We start from the raw sequence: 25,821 nt of genomic DNA on the forward strand, positions 1-25,821 counted from the left end.
CTGATGAGGATTATGTGGGTTTGCACTGTTACTTAAGGTGTACTCATGCTGCTTTCAGTTGGGGCCTGCTAGGCACCCAGAAGCACAGGAAGCCCCTTGCAGCCAGGCTCCGTCAGTGCTCTTGCTGGAGATGGGTGGCCAATGGTCAGTGGGGCAAGTGCAGGTCTCCAGAACCTAGGTGATACGTCACTGAGCAGCTAAGAATTTAGATGCACTAACTTACATAGATACACTAGTATAATCATGCTGATAAACATAGTATGTTTACTAGGACAGACCACTGTCAGAGCAGGCTTAGAAGTTAAGTCTTAAAATTTGGAGTCTACTCCAAATCAGAATGAACTTTTGATTGCACTACTTTTGGTGCAGAGAAGGCACTTCTTAATGCTCTCTGAGCAGCTACTGTCTGCAGGATGAAGAACTTTGGCTCTAGCAGGAAGAGGCTTTCAAATTTGGATGGTTTATATTAGGGAGAGCAGGGAGTGCCGAATATTCCCCACTAGTCCTGCAGAGGAGGGCAAACGCTGCATGGTGCTGTACTACAGACTTTCTTCCATGCATCAAAAAGATGCACTCTTTAAGATCTCTTAGATAAAGCTTGTGCCTGGAGGACAAACTCAATTGTAGAGTGGACTGTTTGCAAGCATAACCCTACAATTTCATTTTCAGAATATAGGATTGCAGGAGTTAATTAACTCATTATCAAAACAACACAAATTATTGTATCAGTTTCCAAGATTCAGCTTACACAAGAGTACAGTGGAAAACAATGGAGAGGGGTTCTCATCCACAGAAAAAATACTTGGTGCAAATCATAGAATCCTAGAATGGTTCAGGTTGGAAAGGACCTTAAGGGCCATCTGGTTCCAACCCCCTGCCACAGGCAGGGACACCTTTCACTACACTGGGTCGCTCAAAGCCCCGTCCAACCTGGCCTTGAACACTTCCAGGGATGGGGCAGCCACAAAATGCGCAAATCTATCACTACTGATGAAAATACTTCTTAGCTAAAACTTAAATACTTAAAATTTATCTTTTGGCAGAGCTGAACTCAATGGTGACTATTTATCCTAAAATGAGGACCTTCAATAGTTTTGGCTTAACATAGCGGTCATGCTTCAGCTTATGCTTTCTGTGCTTCTGACACCCAACTCAAACTGGTGTCAGGCCAGGGGCAGAGGCATTCATTCCTGTGTGTGCCTGAAGGCCAAGGAGGTATCCGCCAAGTCCCAGCAGGTAAGGGAGGTTTCAGGAGCTGCTGACTGTCAGGTCTATCTCCTTGGATAATGCTGGCAGCGCACCTCCCTCCTGCAGGTTCCAGGATCGTCCAAGCCCCTTGACAAGCTTTGCATTCGCTTGAAAACACCACTTTGTCGGTGACAATCTCGGTGCAGTCGCCTAACACCTGAAGCACTCTGAACCTGGCTCACAGCGGGGAACGCGCAGACCGAGTACCTCAGCTGACTGTACGCCTCGCTTGAAACCTGCCTTAAAGCCGAGCGCCCATCGGCTTCGCTACCTGCTTTGCCACATGGCTTACAGGCGGAGGGGTCGCTGAGGCCCGGCCTTGCCCCACGCCCGGACCCTCCGTCCCTTCAGCCTTCGGGGCCCGGAGCCTCTTCCGCGGCAGGCGAGACCGCCGCTCCGCCCTCAGTCGCCGGGCGCGGCCGCTGGCCCTGGGGCATCGCCCCAGTTCTGCGGGCAACCCACCTGCCCGGCGGGGCTGCGCGGCGCCGCCGGGGGGCGGGCATGGGGGTGTCCGAGCCTCTCGCTCCCCGCCCTGGCCCCACCTCCGCCGGGCAGCCAGCACCGCCCGCCTCCTGCGGAGCCAGGGGCGCCGCTGCCGGTGTCCCACACCGGCTGCCGTGTCACGACGAGCCCGGGGTCCGCCGGCTCTGAGGGTGAGTTACCCCGGCCCGGGCAGAGGGAGTCCCTGCTAGGCGAGGAGGCGAAGGGGCCCAGGGGCCTGAGAGGCGGGAAGGGTGGGCGGGCCGGCCCCTTGCCGCGGGTCGGCCCCTTGCCGCGGGTCGGCTCCTTGCCGCGGGTCCACTCGGCTCGGTGTCTTCCTCGCCGGGTGGGCGCCGAGCCCGGCCGTTAGCCGGGAGCAGGAGACTCGGTGTAAGCCTCCTCGTTCTGGGCGGCAGATGCAGTGACACTTGCGGGGAAGAGCGAGGCTGTGAGAAGCGGAGGGTGCTCAGCGTCAAGTGCCTCAGATCCAAAATATAGAGTGTGTTTTACAGGTATGTCGTAAAATTGCAGTTATTACAACATTGTTCTTCGTGATTATATAGCTGTAAAAAGAAACAGCTCCCCTTGATTCACAGTATGTCAGCAAACTTTTTGCTCATTAAAAAGTGCATTAGGCTTCTCTGTAGAAAATAACAAAATACTAAAATACGTTATGAAGCAAATACAAGTAAGTAAATGATACAAGTAAGTAAAATGTATGTGAAAATGCATCAGCAGGTGCTGGTCCCATGCTGGCAGGTTGTAGGAGTGCATCCCTTTGCCTGGCGTTCCTCCTGAGAACGACCGTGGGTTTCTTGTGTGTTTCCTGTATGCGACTATATATTCATACGTTGAGCTAGGCTGTGAGGTTCCCGGAACAGTGTTTGGCGGTGTTTATGTGGTACTGAGGGCTTGGTTCTTGTGAGGCCTATGGGTGCTCTGGTAGTACAGTTAATGAAAACAGTCCCAGGGTTGATGAGTGTATAGGGTTCGTGCAGATAGAACTGGTTTGCAAGACTCAGCTGGTTGATTCCTAAGGGCAATCTCAGGAAAATAGGTTCTTATGATTTCCCGTCTGTCAGAGGGTAATGCGGGTAGAGCCTGGAACCGCAGATGCAGAGATCAGAGCAATTGCAGGGAGCCATGTACTGCACCTCTTTCATAAATACAGTACTGGTAATCCCAGATGCTCAGATAATGAGTCAAGTTTCCCTCCCTCAATAAACATGTTTTTGTTTAAAATAATAAAATATTTAATGCTGAGATTTCTGTTTCTCAGTTTGGTTTTGGATAGTTAAGTCTAAAGTTTTTAGGCTTCCTCTATGAATTTCCCTATTGCAGCACCCGATTCTGCCTCTCCTTGGATGAGTTTTTAAGAAAAGGACAAAAACATAAAGGTTTACAGTGGCAAAGAGTCAAGTCCTCCCTTGCGTTTGAGGACATATGCACCAGCTTGGAGAAAGAGAATTCAAAGCTGAAAGGGTACGTCCTCATTCTGGTGCAGCTGCCTTGCCTTGGCAGTGCCAGTTGGACCCCACCAAGTATGGCCAGGCCATGTACCAGCAGTACAGTCCTGCAGGTGAATTCCAGAGGTAATTGCGGATGGAAGTTTTATAGCAGGGATGAAAGGAGTTGTCCTGTTCGTTACAGCGGGCACGTCTTGGTGATTCATCAATCTCTGCATGGTAATACTTTTGCTCTTCTAGTCAATCCACAATTAACTTCGCTACCATTATTGCTGATGAGAGCTTTGCCCTCTGCTCATCATGCATTACTTGCTTTAAGTCAATTAGCATTTCCCAGTTTGGTAATTGCAGCATTCTGTTCACAGCCAGCCACATCCTCTCAGTGACATGCCGTCCAGAGCAGACAATCTTAGGACTTTTTGACTTAGCCTGGTTTTGTTAGAGCTGTATCTCCAATGCTTGACATTCAGGATTCTGGTTATGTGATGTTAACTGTCAGGAGTCAGTAAATCCTGTAATCAGCTTATATAGGATGGATCCCATGTGTTGATCCTCAAAACACTTCTGATGAGTTCCATCCTCTAGCTGGCACCAGGTGCTGGATGCTTTATCTGGCAGAAAGAAGAGGGGGAGTATAGCCAAAGAGAGAGTAGATATGGTTTCTTTGTCAGGGAGGCGTGCAGTTGGCAAGTACTAGGTGCTGCAGGGAAAGAATCTGTGTTACAACGATGGGCACCTTTTCCTGCACCCTTGGGAGCTCTGAGGAAGAGACACCTGTACCTTGCTAACTTATATGCTGATTCATGCCACACAGTTTACCACAATCTTTTCTTGCTTTATTTTCCATTTGACCAAACTTGAGAGATAAAGATGTCATCATCCAGCTTTACTCAGCACTTGTCAGGCCACACCTCGAATACTTGTTGAGTTTTGGTCTCCGCTATACACAAAAGATGTGGACGGCTGGAGAGGGTCCAGAGAAGGGCCACAAAGTTGATCCAAGGGCTGGGAAACTGTGTGAGGAAAGGCTGAGAGATCTGGGCTTGTTCAGCCTGGAGGAAAAAAGGCTCAGGGGAGACCTTATCACCATGTTCCAGGATTTAAAGGGTGGCTACAAAGAAGATGGAGACTTCCTTTTCACAAGGAGTCACATGGAAAAGATACAGGGTAATGGGTACAAGTTACTCCTGCAGAGATTCTGACTGGCCACAACAAGGAAGTTTTTCACCATGAGAACAATCAGCCATTAGAATAATCTCAGGGAGGTGATGGATTCTCCAGCACTGGACACATAAGATTCGGCTGGACATGGTACTAGGCCATCTACACGTCATGCTTGGCCTAGAAAGGTTGGGCCATAGGGAATGTTTCCTTTTACCCTGTTGATACAAGCTGTGTCAGTTTTGTTGGAGAGCCCCATCTGAAACTGGGAGTTGCAAACTTGGGTTTCAGACCAGAAGTCACTCGAACTGTTGGGCGAGCTGTAGTACAGCGAGTCCCACCCCTCCCTGCCAGACACCTTCAGTGCAGACAGCAGGTACGGCACGCAGCAGCAGAAGTGAGGGAAGGAGAATTGAGTATTAAGGGTGCTTAATGCCTCTCCAGGAGAACAAGGTAGTTGAAGGGTGAGGAATTTTCCAGAGCTGTTATTTCTCAGTGCACCCAAAAAACCAAACAAGAGAAACCCAAAACACCTCTCCTCTACCTTACTGTCTTTCTAGAGGGGTCATTTAGAACAAAAGTCCTCCATCTGGAAACAGACTCTGGTGCATGAATTCTGATACAGATTCTCCTTTTTTTTTTTTTTTTTCCACCCCAAGTCTAAATTCCTCAATATTTTCTTCCCTTTCTTCATGTCTAGGGTTCTGGATATTGTGAACTCAGAGGAAAGGAATGCTTCGGTTATTGACGTGTGTGACTCAAAGGACTTCTGGATGAGGTGCTTATCTAACAGTTCAGAAGTGGTGGAAAGGTACATACAATAGTGCCACACCAATAAACTTCAGAAGGAATTTCAGATTTCAGCCTTCCTTAAGGATTGAGTTATACTGTATGATGCATGTGTTGCTGGCAGTTATTTTTCCATTAATTGCTGTGAGAATCTTTTAGTCTAAGTAAGAGGCTTCATCTTCTAGCCTTTGCATGTGCTTTCAGCAGACATTTGATTACTGGGCTGGTTATTCTGAGTGCCAAATGCTGAAAGGAAGGTTCAGTATAACTGTTTGCGTTTGTTGTTTTTCTTGCTCAGAACCTAGTGCCCGTGAGAAGCCAGAACACAAGGCACAAGCTACAGTCAGTTTCTGTGGTTCTGCTCTATCTATGCTAACAAAGCTAGATTGGGGTTTCTTGCCTGAAGCTTGGGGCTTTTTGATGTACCCAGTTTGAACTACAGGCTTTGGCGAGGTACCAAATGAGGGTAAAATGGCATTCATGTGGTCTAGATTTAGCTTTGATATTTAAACAAATCTGAACTGTTGTGTGAAACCTGCTTGAAATAAAATTACAATATCACTTTACAGATCTAGAAATGGGATGGTAAAGGGTTAGAACATGAGACTTAGTGAAAAGATCTAGGCTCTAGCTATATTCTGACTTGCTGAATGGTTCTAGACAAGTCCGTCTTTTTTCTACCTATTTCTTGTCTTGTTACTGGTAATAATGATGACTTTTCTTTTTCCAGGGGTTGCTGTGAAAATTGATCAGTTTGTAAAGAATTCTCGGTGCAAACAGCACTGCAGTGATAGCATTATTAAGGGTGTGGGTTTCACTCCAAGGAATTAAAGTACATTGAGCTTTCCCATGTTCCAGTCTAACCATGTACTGCAGTACATATGGGACGTGGAATTCTCTCCTATTAAGGATGGCAGTAGGTCAGGTTGGGTGGTGGGAATGTCTGGGATGAAGGTGTCTACTTGGAAGTTTCTGTAAAGCCTATAGCATGACTAGAAAAAGTTATTTTCAGGGTCAGGTCATCCAGCTTTAAATTGCTAGAGCATTTAAAAAATCCTGTGAACTCTATTTCCTTTTCTGTTTCTTCTCACAGTCCATAAAATGGTTTAATAACAAATCCCATCTCTCAAGAGTGTGGCGGGAAACAGCTGTCTGCCTATTTGAAATGTTGAGATTAAAAAACCCCACATTGTACTGTTTGTTAATCAGTGAGTTATGTAAGTCACTCAGGTGTGGACTGGGACCTCACTAACAGTCACAAAAGTTATTCTGAGGTTTATAGATGTGTCATGCAGACGGCTGGTTGAAACTGTCCTCAGTGCTCCTGATGAGAATTGTGGACTTTTAGGTCTAATGGCAAGGCTGTGCTTTGTAAATGTTTCCTACACCCTTGCAATCTAAATATGCCAGTTTGTCCAAGTCCTGTTTAAACTGACATAGCTTGTTTGAACCGCACTGACTTGCAGATCAATCAGATCGTCACCTCTGTGGTGACCATCTGAGCTGGGGAAGGAGGAGGTTGCTGCTCCTGCTGGGAAGGCTGAATGGGGCTTGGGGGTGTTTCCACTGACAGCTCTCAAGCCAGGGGAAGGTCCACTGTGTCCTGCAGAATGTATCTGGCTAGCTTCATGGAAAGAAGTCCTCATCCTTCGTTTTTTAAAATAGGAGTACATGCTGATAAGCAAAATGAGCAGAGTGGCTTGCAGTAAGTATTAAAAAAGTCATGTGCACAAATAGATTGAACTTCCTACTCAAAATTTTGAAACACAATTGGTGTCACACTCTTAATTTGTTTTGCTCATAAATTAGTGTCTGTGAAAAACTTTTTCTTTCTTAGGTTAAAGTGGCCTTGTGTCTCTATAAAGAAATGTGTCTACCTTCCCTGTAGCCTAAGAAGGATACACAAGTATTTCCAAATGATAGAGAAGCTAAGACTGAATCCTTAGGCCTGTCTTGGTTTATGTAGATTAAAAACTAATACCACTTATAGGAGCAATACTTGGTTTGTATCTATGTATTTGCCCTAGGTTTAAATGCAGGATATTGTAATTTCTGACTGTTATTTAAATGGAAATGTGGCAAACAAAAAAAAAAACCTCCATAAAATACTGTCCTGGGTTCAGCAGTAGCAGTCATTTTTTCTCCTTCTTGGTAGCTAGTGTAGTGCAGTGTTTTGACTTTCAGCTCGGGAACAGAGCTGATAACAAGGATGTTTTGGTTTGGCCAAGGACTTTGTGAGCCTCATGCTCTGCCAGGGGGGAGGGGAAGCCAGGAGGAAGCAGAGACAGGACACCTGACCCAAACTGACCAAAGAGGTATTCCATACCACAGCACGTCATGCCCAGGATGTAACTGGGAGTTAGCCGGAAGGGCTGGGAGACTGCAGGGTTGGAGGAGGTATCGGTCGGAGCTTGGTCAGGCTTGGGGGACGAGTGATCGGTCGGTTGGTGCTGAGGTGTTGTATTCTCTTCCCTTGTTATTTCCTTTATCATTATTATTACTGGTGGTAGCAGTAGTGATTTGTGTTATACCTTAGTTACTAAACTGTTCTTATCTCAACCCGTGGGAGTTGCATTCTTTTCGATTCTCCTCTCTGTCCCTCCAGGAGTAGGGGGAGGGAAAGAAGGGGGGGGTGAGTGAACGAATTACCTGACTGAGTTTAAACCACGACAAATACTCACTATCTTTAGCGGTTTCTAGGCCCTTGGTATAATAATAATCCCTCCCAAAATTGCTCCATAAAATCTTGTGGCATACTTGTAGATTATCGCTTATTTATATCTTAAATACAATGTCATGTTCAAGGTCTGGACTGCAGAATGCATTTCGGAGTTTGAAAGAACAGGTTGCCATACTAGACTGGCTCATAATCTTGGATCTGCAAAGTTGCCTCTGGCAGTGATGAATAACTTATGCTTCAGGGAAGACTTATATCCTCTATTATGCACCTACCCAATTGGGCAATGTCAAAAACAGAAAGATGTGCGTAAGATTATCTTTCTGACCCCTGCAGATCATGCCCTGAAGTGTGGTGATTACCCTTCTGAGAGTCTAAACACGCATAAGTGCAGATGGTAGCAGTTACAGTCATCTAATCCTTTTTTTGAAAAATGCTGCCCCAGCTTTGTCTTGATGTGAATAAACCTGTTGTGGCAAATTGCACTAATTCAGAGCTCAACTTAATACACAGAAATGGAGCTAAAAGCCTATGAAGTAGAGAGAAATACAGGCGTACGTACCTTATATGGCTAACATTGTAAGCATTAGGCGTATCCTCTCAGTGCTTAAACCCTTTGTTACAGGTACTGTTAGACTTAAACTTCATTTCAGGCCAAATATGAAGAGTTTTGGTGCCTACGTAAGGAAAACATGTTAGATGTGAGCTCAAAGAGCTGATATTCCTTCTTTCAACTGGTAACTAAGAAAATCCATTTTGGGTGTAGTTTCTCATGGCCATGTTTCCTTTAGCTCATGGCTTTGCGGCTGCAGAACATCAGGTGGGTGTTCAGGTCCTGACACTGTTCTCTGTCTGGGGTCATCATTTTTCCTTGAAGTCCACTGTCTCCATCTGTTGTGTCTGGGTCAAGTAATGTAACATTTTCCTTAGACCCTTCATTACAGTTGTTTCTGTAGTTCCCAGCTCTCTGTAGTTGCAGGACTGTAGGATAATCTTCTGGTGTTTCATCCAGGAGTGGTGGGACAGAGAACACTGTCAGTTGCTTGATCTCAGCTATCCAGGGTAATGTGGCTGCAACAAAATTTGAGTCTGCTCAAATGGCAAGTCCTGTATCCTTACTTTAAGCCTACAGGTCAAACATTTAAATAAAACCCGAGATTACTGTGATTCTTCCTTCTTTTGGGGGTGTTCAAGAACAGTCTGGTTTTCGGACACTAGTACACTGGGATTATAGAATAAATGGTGAATTTTCAGCTGTAGCTGAAGACATGACTCTTAGTCTGTGTTTAGTACATGTCTGTTTAACATTCCACTTGTAGGCGCAGGTTCAAGGTGATGGTATCTGATATGCCTTACAAAGTTTGTAGAATCAAATTAAAGAATGTTTATATAAACATACTATTTTCAAGTTATAAAAAAAGCAACAGCAGAGATTACAGAAATCAGGAAAGCAGTTTGTCCAAACAAGCTAGACGTGAGAGATACTGGCACAGCAGCTGTTCCTCTGGGATATCAGTTATTAAAACACCATGTGGTTGTAAGGGCTGGGGAATCTCCCTGCACACAGCTAATTCTGGGTGCTAATTTCAGTTTTGGGCTGCATTCTGTTCCTCTTAATGGTTTTCTTTTTAAGAATACTACAACATTGCCTGATATCCATGAGATAAGGGAAAGATTACTGCAGTTTCAGGAAAGCCTTCCTGTGGTGGTGGTTGTTGGTGGTTGTTGGTGGTTTGGTTTTTTGGACAGTCCTTTTTCCATTGGGATCTTCTATCAAAGAGGCTGGACACTCTCCCCACTTCATGCCCACCATCTCCCATGTCAGCCTATCATCTTACTGAAAACTTGCTTCTGTTGTCATTTCTAACAGGCGATAACATGTGCTTAGGCCAGTATAGCACCTCACTGAGGCTACAGTAATGAGTACTAGTCACTGAGCAGCTACATTCTGATAATTATCATTTTGTTTAATGTCTGGCTGCTGGATTTTACTTGTTCTGGGGTGTTTGGTTTTTGTGGTTTTTTTTGTGTTTTTTTTTTTGTTTGTTTTTTTGCTTTTTAATAAGGAATTTTATTTGATCAGATGCCATGAAATCAATGCTCTGTGCCTCAATAATTATGTTTCAGATCAAATTATATTTATTTACCAAAATATTGCTTTAAATATGTGTGAATTATTACCAAAACACAAATTAAACTAAGTATAATCATATTCATTGAGATATATGCTATAGTTTTACAGGAGTTATTGTTACATAGTAGAATAGGATTTGAAAATTCTCAGTTTTTACAACAAAGCTGAAAAGGATAATGAATTGTTAGGCTTAAAAACAGTATCACCGTTAAGTTCAGAAGGACTTGCTTACCTCCTTCTTTATAAGATTTCAGAATTGGCTGTTTGGCTTCATTGGTATTAAAGGAAGAAGGTAGAAATACGTCACTGGCTACTACCCTTGGAGGATGGTTGACCAAAGGGAATGAGGAGCTGTAAATTGTGTCAATACAGTAAAAAAAAACCAAACACAGCGGACGTGCTGTTTACATTGTTTCACTACTTCTTCTCTTTCAGCCTACTCACATCCAGTCATGTTACGGTTTCTGCACTTTCTGGGTACCCAACCTTTTGCTTAGTACTACTAAATTACTGCTACTACTCAGGTATTTAAAGTAAAGATACTAAACTTTTTGTTTAAATACCTGAGTAGTCTGACCTGCCTCTGCTACCGACACCCCTGTGCCGGCGACGTTTGTGGGAGAGAGGGTGTGTATGCATACCTAAAGCTGTTTTGTGGTTCCCACCTGCCCTTGGTCTGTTGATTCAGTACAGTTCTTTTGCAAGCTGTTTTGTTGAAATGATCCAAATTCAAAGCAATCCTATTCAGAACCAAAACTTCCCACCTTTCCTTTCCCTCCCTGACATAAATCTCATATTTGGAGAGATTACCAGATGTATGAGATTATGACTAAAAAGAATTTACACTGGCAGAAATTTATGTCTAACGTAGAAAAACTTAAAATAGGGGGTTTTACCTATTAATGAGGTACAGAAGAGCTGCAGATTTACAGCTAATGTGCACAGACTCGAAAATATCTCCTCTGTGAAGCAACAAAATTAAGTTAATAATTACAGTATAATTAGACAAGAAGAAAGATTTGTCAAGTGAGGTAGAATTTCTACTTCACTACTTACAGGAAATGAGATATTTGGTGTGCAGAACAGATTCATACCTTTTCTGCCAGAATTATGTGTAAGACTGAGAGTATCATTCGAACTGTACACTGTAATACAGGTACTGGAAGATACTCAAGAATGAAAAGTTTTTGTTTGAACCAGCCCGCTAATTTAACTAGCATCTGCATGGCTTTTTTCCCTTTTAGAGACAGAGATTAAGGCTATCACTGTCTACCTCAAGTGCCTCCAGGCACCATGAACTCTGTGCTAAATCAAACTGGAATTCAGGGCATCTGGTCTTCAGGCTCAAAACATTTATCTTTTTTCCTCACTTGAAACTGAAAATAACCAGCTTTTTGAAAGAATTGGATATTAGGATTTTGGGCTAATAAACACTTCCTAAGACTACTATACTATCTTAATCTCTGGGTATGTAGTGTATATACTCAAGACTGCGTCATCTTTATGAGGACTTGTCATTGAAGTGTATCTAATGTGAAGCATAATGAAGTGGAATACTTCTCAGAAACAGAACATCTGTTTATACATAGATATTTAATTTGTGTCATCCCAGCTATCTTCCTTGTGTCCAAGTTAATGAGTTATGATCATGTTATTATGGAATCAGAATGGTTTGGTTTGGAAAGGACATTAAAGATCACCTTGTTCCAACCCCCCTGCCACTGGCTGGGACACCTTCCACTAGACCAGGTTGCCCCATCCAGTCTGGCCTTGAACACTGCCAGGGATGGGACAGCCACAGCTTCTGTGGGCAACCTGTGCCAGTGCCTCACCCTCACAGGGAATAATTTCTTCCTAATATTTGATATAAATCTCCCCTCTGTCAGTTTAAAGCCATTCCCCTTTGTTGTATCCCTCCATGTCCTTGTAAAAAAAAACCTCTCCAGCTTTCTTGTTGGCCCCTTAAGGTACTGGAAGCTGCTCTAAGGTTTCCCTGGAGCCTTCTCTTCTCCAGATTGAACAAGCCCAGCTCTCTCAGCCTGTCTCCACAGCAGAGGTGCTTCAGGCCTTGGAGCATCTCCATGGCACCCTCTGGACTCACTCTGGACTCACTCAACAGGTCCATGTCCTTACGTTGAGGGCCCCAGAGCTGGACACAGCACTGCAGGAAGGGTCTCACAAGAGCGGAGCAGAGGAGAAAAATTCCCTCCCTTGACTAAAATGGTCCTTTTTGTTCTGTCATGGTTTGGGCAGTAGCATTTCACCATGATGTATTCCTTAGTGATACTTGCCACCTGTAATCATTACAAAAAGTAGCAGGGCCACTTTCAGTTGATTTTAAGGGTTGTTCCAGTCTAAACACTGGAAAATGTCATTGGACACATGAATTTATTTATGAACAGTCTTTGTATTCTGCTGTCATGCTAGAGTAAGTACAATTAGAGATAGATCCTGGAATTTTGAAGGCTGAGTGAATGCATTGTGTGCAGTCCTGATAGTCACTGAGATGCACATAGGACGATTTTAGGCAGTGCAGAAAGAGAAGGAAATATTTAATTCCTTTACTTTGGGCAGCCTTGCATTATTGCTGGGGACAGCTCAGATTTAAGCATTTATAAATGATTGAGTGAAAATGGTTTTAGGCTTGACTTCAAGGTCTGGTGGTCTTGGGAAGGATGCACTCGGAGTCTGGTTTGGTTGCTTATCAGTGAAATAGTCATATGGTTATTATAAACTATGAAACTGGGCAGTTGGTGCCTGTAGTTCAAACTGATGCACAACTGTGAGATCATGGTGGTTCCTCTGGCTGGTGGCCAGAGCAGAGTACAAAGACTTGTTCAAAGTAAGAATCAGGATATTGCTGGCCTTCTCTGGATGTGTACTCAAGAAAATAAGTAGTGCTGACAGAGTTGTTATACTGGTGTAGTATTTCCAGATTGTTTTTTTTTTCTGATTTTATTGTAATATTCTACCTGGGTATGTTTATTTGTGGAATTCTGTGTATGCTTGAAGACTTTTGATGTTTTAAAACATTGATCAGTTAATTCTCTATCTGTTTCTGGGGTTTGGGGGTTTTGAACAATATTCCCATCTTCTTTAATATTGTCAAGAATGTGGCATTGCTTCTGTGACAATGAGAAAGTCTAATTTGTCTTACTCTTCTTGCTGAGGACTTAATTTATTCTCTGTGGATATAAACCATATTTTTTCCTCTGGTTATACCCAGAGGTGGAAGGTAAACATTTATTATTTACTTCTGTATGTGGCTTTGTGTGTTCCGAGTGTAGTTTGACTACCGTAGTGAAGTAATTATGTGGTTAATTCTTTTAAGAAGAATGTGTAATTGAAAAAGAAATCTTTGCTTGCATACTTAGTTGCCAAAATAAAGGGAATTGAAATCTGCTCTGAATTGTCAGAATGTACTTTTAACTAGTTAAATCCATGTTTACAACCTTGCCTGTGGTTAACCGCCACTAGATAAGATCATGGACTGTCTTATTGTGAATGCTAACATGTAACAGACTGATAATACAGTTCACATTTAAATTCCTTTCCTTTATGTTTTATTTTTTTTTAATTGTCTTTGGCTTTCAGAGGAGCTTTATGTGCTGTGAGGAATGTTATCAGTTTAGTAAGTGGCTGTTTCTCAGAATAATCCACTGCAGCTGGAAAGGTAATGATTTGCCTTCTGCAGTACTTGACTACAATGTTTTCCTGCAGTGCTTCCATAGAAGAGACTTCAGTGGTTAAGACTGCTCTGGTAATGTGCTGAATTGCATGTCTGGACATGCACAATATATGAAATTTGAAACTTGGCAGTATGTACACTTTTAAGTCAATAAAACTAAAAGCAGTCACAGTGCATCTCTTTAGCTGTTGTTCCTGCTTCTTAGTTATCACAGAAAAGCAAAGAGAATTTATTTCAAGTACTAGCTTAATCTGGGCCTTGTCCCAGCTGCTCATATGAATCTCCTTCAATTTTCACTAAAGTTTATCAGGTAAAGTGATCTTTGAGATAGAGCATTTGGGGAATGTGTAGGGCCATCATATGTTAGTAGTACTAGTTATTTTACCAGAGTAATCGCAGTGTGTACATGTGTGTGTGTGTTCGTATATAAAAAAAAATGTATAAAACTTACACATAAATATAATATGAAATCTGTTGAGAAATGCAGGAACAGCATTCAGTCAAATCAGCTAGGCAGGTGAGTAGGTTGTCCTCTACCTGACTGTAGCCTGCTGCAGAATTGTTCTGCAGAACATATCTGAAAAACAATAATCTTTGCAGCTAAGTTTCTAGGTAATCTTTTGTGGAGTATATTTCTTAAGTGTTTCCATTTGAAACTGTCTGTTTAAATGAAGTATTTTGTTATGAACACCATGAGCATTTGATTGTTCCCCAAAACAGAGGTAGTGATAGGAATTTTGTGGTTTGTGGTAAGTATCTTTCATTTTCATCTGTCTACTTGATTATAGCTTTTTTTATCTCTTCTTGTACTTTGCCATGCCAGAAACTTTGGTTGGGATTGCGTGTAAGCTTTACAATTCTTTGGTCAGTCCCAGGACTACTGCTCCTTCGGCTGAAGTGAACGATATATGTTACATGGAGTGCCTTACAGTTCTGTAACTTCTGTTAGCAGTATTATTGATGAGTAATTTGAATGTCAACACTGTGGTTGGAGTAGGATGTGGGCATTGGGGAAAGACAAGCTTTCTGCACTGGAGGGAGTATTTTGCATGTGATGATTATGGAACAGCTCACAGTCCAACTGTTTCTACTCCATCTGGAAATAAAGTACTGTGTGATGGGTATAACAGTATGATTGTCTTTATTTTTAAAGATGTCCGCTGAATTTTGCCCGTTGGAAATCAGAGGTTTACACCTGCAGAGAACTTACATACATATAGCTTCCGCTTTGCTAGATGGAGGATGTTCAACTTTTCTGGCACTTAGACACAGCCTGGTTTAAGCTTTATTTATTAATATGAGATAAAGCAGTCCAATATGTATTTCAGATTACTTTAAAAATGGCTGTTGGTGAGATTTGATTTTCTAGAATGCCTTTTCCTTGGTGGCTTCTGTCTCTGTGTCTTATTCATGTTACCTTTTGTTTGTCTCCATAATGGACTTTGTGCCAAAGTGCACGTGCTGCAGAAAGTCTTTGTGACACTCTATGGGATTTGGCATTCTGCTGTGAAGATTACCAATGGGTGATGCCTGGATAATTCCCAGCGCATGCTGTTCCCACGGACAACCTGGAAATGGGTGTGGTTGACTTGAGTAGTAGCAACAAAGGTATGAAGCTAAGATTGCCTTCTGGAATGGCAGCGCATCAAAGGGCTAGGAAAATCTATAAAATGAGCAATAAAGTCACTTTGAAAGTTTCAGGTTTACTCATTTTACTACTGCAGGAAGATGCTTGTAACACATTGGTTTATATTGTGAATATAGTACATATTCTTTGAGAAAGTAGATAAGGGGAAATCCTGCCAGAACTCTACTAATAACTGTGCTCCAATAAATGGGTTATTTTTTTCTGGGAGAATCTTAAACCCTGCTTATTCAGTTATCTTTAACTGAATTCTTTCTGTATAAAGAATGAAGTAGTTAATCAACTTCTAAGTCTGCTTGGAAGGGGCTTAATTGTTAATAACTATCACCAACACTCAGAAGTGTCTGAACTAATTTGGTGAAACGCATTTTCCCTGCAGCAAGTGCTGTGTGTTTTCAATAGACTGCTATAACAGCTGTATCGATTACAGCTTTGCCATGTGGCTAAATCCATTAAAACCCTGATAAGGTTTTCAAAAATAGCCCTTAAAATGATATTGAAATTAAGGAAATGCTGTGTTGGAACCCTAACTTAAGTGTTCAGTTCTCTTACTAACATAAGAGAATTCACAGTAGCTGTCAAGGGCCTGTGTTCTTCCTGTGGGAAGATGCCTGGAGGTATGCAAAAGAGGGAGGCTAGGGAAATACAGGTTTTTAAACCGTGACTCTCTTGGAAGTAGGGAGCTTTATTCTGGTTTACTGCAGGTGTTTATCTTCACTAAAAAATCAGATGTTTTATGTGCCAAAGTCATTGGGTAAAGAGTTGATAACTGAAACAAAGATTGGAATGGGTAAAGAGTTGATAACTGAAACAAAGACTGGAATGCAGATATTCCTCCTCCCAGGTGATCATCTGCTCTGTGTGTATGTAGTCTTTCTGTCTGCAGGATGGACCTTTGATGTTCTTGCAAAGTGTATCGGTTTCAACAAGAGAGATCAAGAGCTTCCTGCTATAAATGAGCAGATTGACTGTTGATAGGATACTTTCTTGGAGAAAGGGTGGTCTGAATCCTAGCATGAATTAACCCAGATCTCCCACATCTGAGGCAAGCATGCCACTTAACTTCTGTTAAATGGAGCTACGAGGCAAAACAGCTCTACCTCCAACTACTTCCTCCGCTCACTCCTGACAAGTGAAGGAATCTGGTGTGAGTGCCATCTGTATCAAACCCCTCAGATAAAACCCTCAAGAAGGGCTTGTGAATACAAGTGTAAGACTAAGCTGCAAGATAGGGTGGTAAGCTGCTCAGGCCTGCCAAAATAGGGTGTGCCTGAAAACAAAATTTCGTGTGATTAGGGAATGGAAAACTTTGAGGTGCCTGGGGAATCCTGGTAGCATCTGAGGGGGTGAATGTGAAGATTGCAGTTTCTCATTCATGTCTAACTGATTTTTAACTTTTTTTTTAACATAAATTCTTTATGTGGTTTAAAACTGAGGTGCTTGAAAAAACTGCTCTTTAAGCTCTGCCAAAAAAAAACCAAAATCACATCAGTCTGTCTCATCTGAATCAGCTCAGCTCTCTAAAGTACAACTGCAGAAATAATTTCTGATGGTGGATTTATGTGTATGAATGCCATGTAGTTCATGGCTAGTATCAGTTCTAACACAGGAACGGTTTGACTAGAGTTTGGTTTAGTTTTTTTTCCAGTCTCTGTTGGTGAAGACTTAAAGGATTAGCAGGTTGTACTTGGAAGCGTTTTCACATCCTGAGTATCAACGAATCACCCAAATCTCTCTCTCTGCCCGATGACCTGTCAGTACAGTGACCAGTGGTTTACAAACCTAGAATTTTATCTTCTATTTTAATGGGAAAGCCTGAGGCTCTGAATATGTATCACACAATATAATGCTCAATAGTGTACCAGACACAGTGAAAATTCACTGTGCCTGTAGCTATATTAGTATATTAAATAACAGGGTTATTAATCTTTCCTCACCTCAGAAACTTGTAGTCCATGTGTTAATGTGTTTTTGTATGAAATTTAATTGCTCAGACTTGTAACAACTCAAAACTTAAGATCCTGTTTCCCACTGCAACTTGAGTCTTGAGAAATCAGTTTTATTTAAAAGCAGAAAAATATTGTGTTGGTTATGTTACATTTTCAGTGGCATATGGAGGTTCATGTGTGGTTGCTCGGAAGGTTAGTTTTTAAGGACAGGTATTAGGTAGCAGAAAACAGATACAGAAAGAAAGCAGAAAACAGTTGCAGTTAGGAATCTCCAAAGCCTGCTGTTCCCTACATCTGTGTCTCTCATGTGATAATGGTGTTAATCATATAATGAATGTCAAAGTCTCCCTATTGAAATGGACAGTTTATTTGGGTTCTGTGTTCTTTCTCCATAGTGGTAGATGTGTCCTTGGAGTTTCCTTCCTTTCTTTGATAATAATGATAATAAAATGAGCATTATTCTATGAGAAGAAATTACTGTTTTCTGTAAAACCAGTGGAGTGTTTTGACATCACCTCATGCAGTAATACTAGTGAGCTGATGACATGCGCCAGTGCTGGTCCCAGCAGCAGCAAAGCAGCCACGGCCCAGCTGCCTCTTCTAGAGACAGCTTGCCAGGCACTCTATGGCAGCACGCTTCCAGCCCATGCAACCTTCCCTTGAACTCATTTGAAAGAGTTTTAGAACTTAGAATACATGTGAGGGTGGTGAGGCCCTGGCACAGGGTGCCCAGAGAAGCTGTGGCTGCCCCATCCCTGGCAGTGTTCAAAGCCAGGTTGGATGGGGCTTTTAGCAACCTGGTCTAGGGGAAGGTGTCCCTGCCTATGGCAGTGGGGTTTGGAGCCAGAGAATTTTTAAGGTATCTTCTAACCCAGACCGTTCTAGGATTTTATGATATCTCTGCTATAGCTCTACTAGATCTGGAATCACACTGTGGACTAATCTAGCTTATTTTTTTATTGCTCTGATCGAGCCAAGCATCTAATTGTATGCATAAATTTGTTGAAGTCAATGACAAAGCCTGTGGCAGAGGGCTTTGCTGGTCTGGGATCTGAGTAAGGTTGACTAAAGAATATCCATGGAAAATTACACTTTAGATGTTTTGATTGATCAGCATTTGTTTCTATAACATACACCAGCACCAGCCCTGAAGGTAAGATGTTTTATAGGTGAGTTGAGATGAAGACTCAGATTAGGGTGGTGGTTTTCCAAAAGTAAATAGCAGCCAGGAGTGATGTGGGAAGAGAATTGCAGAGTTATGGCTTCCTGCACTTATCTTGAAGCATGTCAGCACCATATTCACTGTCTTAAAGAAATTACCACAATAAAACACCTTAATATTTATCTTAATGTAACAAAGAAATGTGTTTCTTAAAATAAAATCTGATTAGACCTGTGGAGGAAATAATAGGTTCTACATTAGCTTCAAATGAAGATAAAGTGTACCTTTTATTACATGGTTTTGGCTTTCATACTGTATAAGCTCAAAGTAGCAATGCTTATTTTCAAGAGTTAAAAAAAAAAATAAGTTTAGAAATTTTTTAAAAGGTTTTGACATTCAATCTGTCATTATTGTCTTCTCAAGAATGCATGCAGTATTTGGGGGAAAAAAAAAGGCAAAAGGAGAGAGTTGTTGAATGACATTGATCTTCTTTGGAGTTCTTGTTTGATTTTCTGATCATTAAGCTCCTCACATGGAAAGAGAGTTGAAAAGGCTGAGAACTATGACTTTAGATGTAGCTTTTAGGCATGTCACCAGGTCTAGTAGTAATACAGTACAAATTGGACTTGACTTTTTTAACAGGAAGGATCAGTGTTTGAAAGTCATGCTTTTCTTTTGTGCTTCTATTCACTTTAATATGCAACACCCAGTATAGCTTCAGAAGATTTATTGAACAGATTTTTTACAAGGTTTAATCGTAATCTTTGCAAATTAGTGTTAGTTCTTCTAGCCTTTACTAACAACATTTTTGTGGCTCAGTGCATAGTGTTAAAAATGGCACAGGTCAGGAATACATTAAAAAAAAAGAAGAATAGAAATTTGTACTTGAAAAATAAACTGGTGGATATAAGCCCAAGTTTTCATATTGAGTGACAAAACCAAAAGACCTTAGTACTGCAGGGGTAGAGAGGAGGTGATAGAAGAAACAGTGTAGGAGATGTAGTTAATATAGAATCATCATCAAAAAATCATCATAAAATGGTTTGGGTTGGAAGGGACCTTAAAGCTCAGCCAGTTAAAGCCCCCTGTGACAGGCAGGGACACCTTCCACTACACCAGGTTGCTCAAAGCCCCGTCCAACCTGGCCTTGAACACTGCCAGTGATGGGGCAGCCACAGCTTCTCTGGGCAACCTGTGCCAGTGTCTCACCACCCTCACAGGGAAAAACTTCTTCCTAGTATCTAACCCCAATATACCCTGTGTCAGTTTAAAGCCATTCCCCCTTGTCCTGTCCCTGCAAGCACTTGTCAAAAGCCCCTCTCTAGCTTTCTTGTCACTCCCTTCAGGCACTGGAAGCTGCCCTAAGGTCTCCCTGGAGCTTTCTCTTCTCCCGGCTGAACAAGCCCAGCTCTCTCAGTGTGTCTCCACAGCAGAGGTGCTCCAGCTGTGTGATATACTTTGTATAAGTGTAAGGGCACAGCTGTGTAGTTCAAATAACTAAAATTTAAATGCTGTGTGTAATACAGACCTAAGAAATCCATTACCAGAAACACCACTGGATAATGGGGGGGGGGGGGGGGAGGGGAGGGGAGGGCTCTTCATTTACTTTTATCTGCTAGTATGTCAGAAACAGTGCAAGGCTAAATGGCATCAGCATAGGAGAGCAGCTGATGTAGGCTAGGACACTGGCACTGACCAGTGCTGCTTTGTGGTGTTTTTTGGAAGTTTCTGTGCCGTATTTGGCAGGGTTTGTTGCCTCAGCCGCGTGGCCTGTTAACAGGGTATAGTTATTCATTTATATGGTGCCTATGGTGTTGAAAATATTTTGCAATAAAAGAACAAACTGTCTAGTGGGAGGGATTTTAGTGTTTTTTCTTTATTTGATGTTATGCTGAGCTTACTTAGAAATATTTAGAATACTTGGCTCTTACACAGCTATCCTTTCCTTTCTTCTCTTCCCCCTCTTTTTAGTACTGTTTTCTGGTACATATTTATACCCATCCCAGAAGAAACCTCAGTGCCTTTTTGTGTAAGCTTTAATACCTTGTTTTCTACAGTTGAATGTCTGATAGTATTCTGCCTACTACTGAACTGCTGCACTGATGGAAGCTGCTAGTTGTTACCAAGTTCCCTGTGACCTTCACAGGCCTCTTACAAGGATGTATTGGAAGTATCTTCATGGTTGTTGGGTTACTATTCATGAATCCTCTCAGTATTCCATGTTTTAATTTGTATTATGGGCATAGAAGTGAATTGGGACAATTAAAGTATTTTAAATATCTGCCTGCTTGTCTTTTTGTGGGGAAAAAAAAACAAAACAAAACCCAAATAACCAAAGCAACAACCTTTTTGTTTGGAAAAGCTAGCAAAACTTTCCCAGAAATTAAATTCTGTTTTTATTTTGTTGTAACACAGTGTCTAGAGCCAGACAACATGTTTGTAGTGAAACTCATTTTAGAGCAAACTAGGGACCAGGAGGTTTCACTGGAGCTTGCCAAGGGTGAATGGGCCGCAGCAAGTGTCTGGATGGAGACTGTGAAATTAGAAGAGGCATCTGAGATTGAGCTGAAGCCTCCTTTGTAAACTAACATACACTGACTGCAAGACTTCAGAATGTGTTTGAAATAGAATTGTAGCCTCTTCCGACAGAAGCTAAGCAACCTGTGGCAGTCCCTCACCACCCTCACAAGTGAAGAACTTCTTCCTAGTATCTAATCTCCCCTGTGTCAGTTTAAAGCCATTCCCCCTTATCCTATCCCTACTTGTCCTTGTAAAAAGTCCCTCTCCAGCTTTCTTGTTCCTCCTTCAGGTACTGGAAGCTGCTCTAAGGTCTCTTCAGAGCCTTCTCTTCTCCAGGCTGAACCAGCCCAGCTCTCTCAGCCTGCCTCCATAGGAGGGGTGCTCCAGCCCTGGGAGCATCTTCATGGCCTCCTCTGGACTTGCTCCAACAGGTCCACGTCTTTCTTATATTGGGTCCCCAGAGCTGGACACACCACTGCAGGTGGGGTCTCATGGAGCAGAGTAGAAGTGGGAATCGTACCCCTCGACCTGCTGATCAGGCTGTTGGTGATGCAGCCCGTTTCTGTACACCCAGTACAAACAAGACACTGACAAAGTGCAGCAAGTCCAGCAGAGGTGTCCAGGATGACCAGGGGGTTGGAGCACAGGAGAGGCTGAGACCCCTGGGTTTGTTCAGCCAGGAGCAGAGCAGGCTGCAGGGGGTGTTACAGCATCTATTCCCTAAGCTGGAATCACTAAATTATTAATGCTTACATTGACAGTGAAACTCTGGAGAAAAACTCAGTGATCTGGGAAACGTATCCAAGTGACTGACAGAACAAGGAAAGAGGAGGTTATGCTAGCTGGGTCTGGCAGGCTGTACAGCAGGTTGTCCAAGGGTGTGATCACAAAGTGGGGCAGGGGAGAGTCTTTGTGCTAGGAATCTGTCTGTGCAGTTGAGCAGCTGATACACCCTATAGTTTCTCCTCAGTGCATGGTATGTATGTAGATTGTTCTCTCTTCTGGGAAATGACATGTAACTTGCGCTTTTCCTGATCAGTGGTGCAGAGCACTTCGCATCCATAGTCACTCTCCTGTGCTGCAAATAACATTTTTAAATTTATGGAGTGCATATTTTCTTTAATGAATTATGAATGCAAGGAAAGCAAAATGAGGAATTCATTCACTGTTTCCCGTCAGCAGGCAGGTGTTCAGCCATCTCCAGGAAAGCAGGGCTCCATCACACCTAACAGTAACTTGGGAAGACAAACACGATCACTCCAAAAATCTCCACCCATCTTTCCTTTTTGTTCCCCCAACTTTATATGCTGAGCATGACATCATAAGGTGTGAGATATCCGTTGGATTAGTTGAATCAGCTGTCCCGGCTGTGTCCTCTCACAGCTTCTTGTGCACCCCCAGCCTCCTTGCCAGTGGGTGGTGTGAGAAGCAGAAAAGGCCTTGGCTCTGTGCAGTACCTAAAACACCCCTGAGTTATCAAGGCTATTTTGGTCATAAATCCATAGCACCCTATGAGCTACTATGAAAAAAAATCAACTGTCCCAGGCAACACCAGTGCAGTGCATCTAGTGATGTTTTCTGTTAATCTCAATGTATTTTACATAGTTTGTGCTTTCATTATTTAAGAAAACAAGCATATGTTTATTCCTTCTGTGAGGTAACTGCATGCAGTGCTACTTTGGGCAGAAGGCTTTTTTGGTCTTTTCCTCCTCCCATTGTCTACTTCAAAATATGGTTCCAGATTGCAAAAACAAAGCAATCTTTCCCTAGGGATTAGTTATTCTGCAAAGACTTCAGATTCTGTAATGTGTAGTTTTAACTCTCTTGAAGTGTCAGGAAGAGATGTAAACGTGTGCTTGTCTTCTTTTCTTTGTATTCATTTTACAATTCATAGAGAAATGGAGAAGTTGGTTATTTTAATGTGTAGACTATTTCTCCAAGCCTAAGGAATTGTTTGCCTTAAATGAGCATAAGATACTGTGTTTTACTTCACATAAAGCAAGTAATGTGGTCTCTTTTGTTGCACAAAAGTGTTCTTGAATTCTCATTGTATTCTCCTTTTCTAAATTCTCCTGTTTCTAAATTAAGAAGAAAAAAAAAATGCACTTGTTTAAATAATAACTAATTAAAAAGTGTGCTTGAAATAAAATGGTATTTGTGTTACTGGAAAAGAGGGTCCTTACGCTTGACATGTTGTAAGTGCAAAGTGTGTGACCTACAGGTGTTGAATATGCAGCAATTCTGTTTGGCTTTAGTCCATTAAATTAGCCACCCTGCTTTCTTTAGCTTGCTGGGAAAATTACAAATGCATTGGTTTGTGGCTCCTTAGCAGTTTGGAGATCAGCAGGACAATGATTCTTAGTGGACTTCCAGACAGAGTCCCATTGTTCATCATCAAACTCTGCCAAGAACTTATCAGATGCTGTGTAATGAGACCCTCCTTTTAGAGATGCTCCAGAAAAGAGAAACTGCTAACAAGTATTGATTTTTATTTCATGATAGTCATTTTAAATGAGAAAAGCTTATTCTATTTTACCTTTTTTTAATGGTTTCATTTAGTATGTTGGAGGACACTTGTTAAATGGGATTTTTCATGGCATTTTAAGCATGGTATGTGCCAGGTATTGATTTGTATTGCATTTCTCTGGTGCGGTGTGGTTTAGGGATTGTTGCTTTCTCTACATCAATGTGCCAGCTCTATAGATATGAACTTGGTAAGGAAAGTGATTTTATTAAAACAAGCCCAAGGAAACATCCCCAAATACAACCAAAATGGTACGTGACAATGTGCGCTCTGTTCCCATCTGTGGTAACTGACAAGGTAAATTAAAGGCTTATTGCTGTCAAAAGAGGCTCTACAGTTTCCCTGCTCCCTGATTCCCTGGTCCTTTTCTGCCAGCCTGTCTGCAGAACGGGGAGGGGATTCGGGTGCTTCTTCAACTGCTTGTGCAACTGTGTAAATCATCAGAGCAGTCCCTGCGATGAGGTGGGAAGGCTTTTTGCTGCAAGCAGTTACTCTGAGAGCAGCAGATGGTGGCCCAGAAATCCTTGGGGCTTTTGCTGACTCCATGGGTTGTTTTCAGCTCACTCCTACTTGAAGTCCCTCAGTCCTGGTGGCAGCCTGACAAGGGCATGGTGCTGGCGCTGCTGCTAAAAGAGCAGCGCTGGTGTGGCATGGTTTAGGTTTGGTGCTTGCGGAGCAGGAGCAGGGAGGTCATTGGGGTTATAGCCAGCCAGGCCAGGGAATAAAAAAAAAGCCAGTTGAGAACAGGCTGCTGAAGGCTGGGAAAGGCCTCCATCTTTTTTCAACACAAACACTACCTTAAAAAGTGCTCCTCAGGCTGTGGTGTGAGTGTTTGGTTGTAATACTCTTTCAGATGTCAATTTCTAGCATTTCTGCCTGACTGCCTAGGGTGTTCTGATTTTAGAAATTAGATATTTCATCAACTTTAAAATATTATTCTCACTGACACTATTGCCAAGTGATATCTAGTGGAAATAAGACTGCAAGTGAATTAGACATCTCTTCTTTCCTTTCTTCTTGGTGTGATAGACCATACTGGATATATTCAGTGTGTGTTTTAAGTGTAACATTTCTGTTTTCTCAGTTATAAAATGCAGCAGAACAGGCTATCAAGTTCCCATTTTTTAACAGTTATTAATAACTGTCCTAGAAGAAGCATCATGTTAGAAGTCCTAGAAGATCCTGTATTTTGCTGCAAAACTTTACAAGTGTTTTTATTCAAAGATTGTAAGAGGGGCTTACAGGTGATACAATGCAACCAAGCAGAATTTCTTTCCATTTAGAAAAATATTTGACCTACTACTTCCTTTCAGTGAAAGAGTGATGAATGATCACAGAGCAAAGAAAATTGATATGTAAGGATAAAAAGCTTCATTGGTCACATCACCTGATTTCAATCCCTCTTAATAAAACAGTACTGCATGGGAAGCAGCAAGGCGAGATTCATGTATTGAGAGCCAGGCTCCAATGAATAATTTAAGTTCAAATATCCTTGCTGCATATTTCAGTGGTGGCTACTTATTTGATCACTATATGCTTTACTGAATCCTGTTATAGCTTTTTCAGTATTGTTCTGTCCCCCGCTGTCACTTGGATTAGCTGTTTGGATGGCATGATGCTCTCGCAACAGATCTGTACCAACTAAAAACTCCCTCTTCGTATCCACCTGCAGACTATGTATTTCATCTAACAGCTGCGTACCTACAACGAGCCAAAGAGCAGCTGTGGTGCTAAGTGGACCAGAAGCGAGAAGACTGATTTTTGCATTTGGATAATCAAATGTCAGCAATTCTGGTACAGTTCAGCCATATGGAAATGCATCTCTTTTTTCAGTACAGGCTGTCTTGTATTTTCTTCTTACTTATTTTCTCCAGCTGTGCTTTCACAGCCACTCGCTGGCTTTGGTTCCCTCACCTTTTGTTTCCTTCTTAGTCTTACAAGTTGTTGATGAGTTATATCATCTCCCATATATCAAGGGAGATTCATCTTCATTTAATTTAAAATTGTGCCCAAGAATATTTCTATTGTTTCATCCCCTTTTTTGGACTCCAAATTTATGGGAAATTGCTCACATCCTCAAAAAGGAATCTGAACTGTAATTCTGTGCCCAGATGCTAATCTGGTCCATGAGAAACAGTTTCAGTTTTGTTGTTTGCTTGCTTGTTTCCCACCTCACATCTTTTGCAATATAATAGGCTCATAACATGCTTGGGCATTTAAAGTTCTTTAAGCTAATTGTGAAAATGCTGTTCATAATTTTATCTGTTTCAAAGTTATCTTTCTACTTTAAATCATCTTTTGATGGTGACTTACAGCCTTTTCTCCTTTACTGTAGGAATACTTTTTCCACACTTTTTTGTTGAGCAACATGGAAAAAT

At 42.0% G+C, this 25,821-nt stretch overlaps 1 protein-coding gene across 1 annotated transcript in view; it reads left to right on the forward strand.

The window, feature by feature from the left end:
- The first annotated feature begins 5,069 nt into the window (after positions 1-5,069).
- The window catches only part of LYPD6B (LY6/PLAUR domain containing 6B), a 52,572-nt gene continuing 31,820 nt past the window's right edge, over positions 5,070-25,821 (forward strand). The window contains exon 1 of the mRNA XM_061445443.1: positions 5,070-5,166. The gene's annotated coding sequence lies outside the window, so the exon portion shown is untranslated. The remainder of the gene's footprint in view (positions 5,167-25,821) is intronic.

This window comes from Pezoporus flaviventris, unplaced genomic scaffold, assembly GCF_033815535.1.
Source record: "Pezoporus flaviventris isolate CSIRO_AGI_PZ_B2104156 unplaced genomic scaffold, CSIRO_AGI_Pfla_v1 ptg000001l, whole genome shotgun sequence".
In the NCBI taxonomy this organism is placed as follows: domain Eukaryota; kingdom Metazoa; phylum Chordata; class Aves; order Psittaciformes; family Psittacidae; genus Pezoporus; species Pezoporus flaviventris.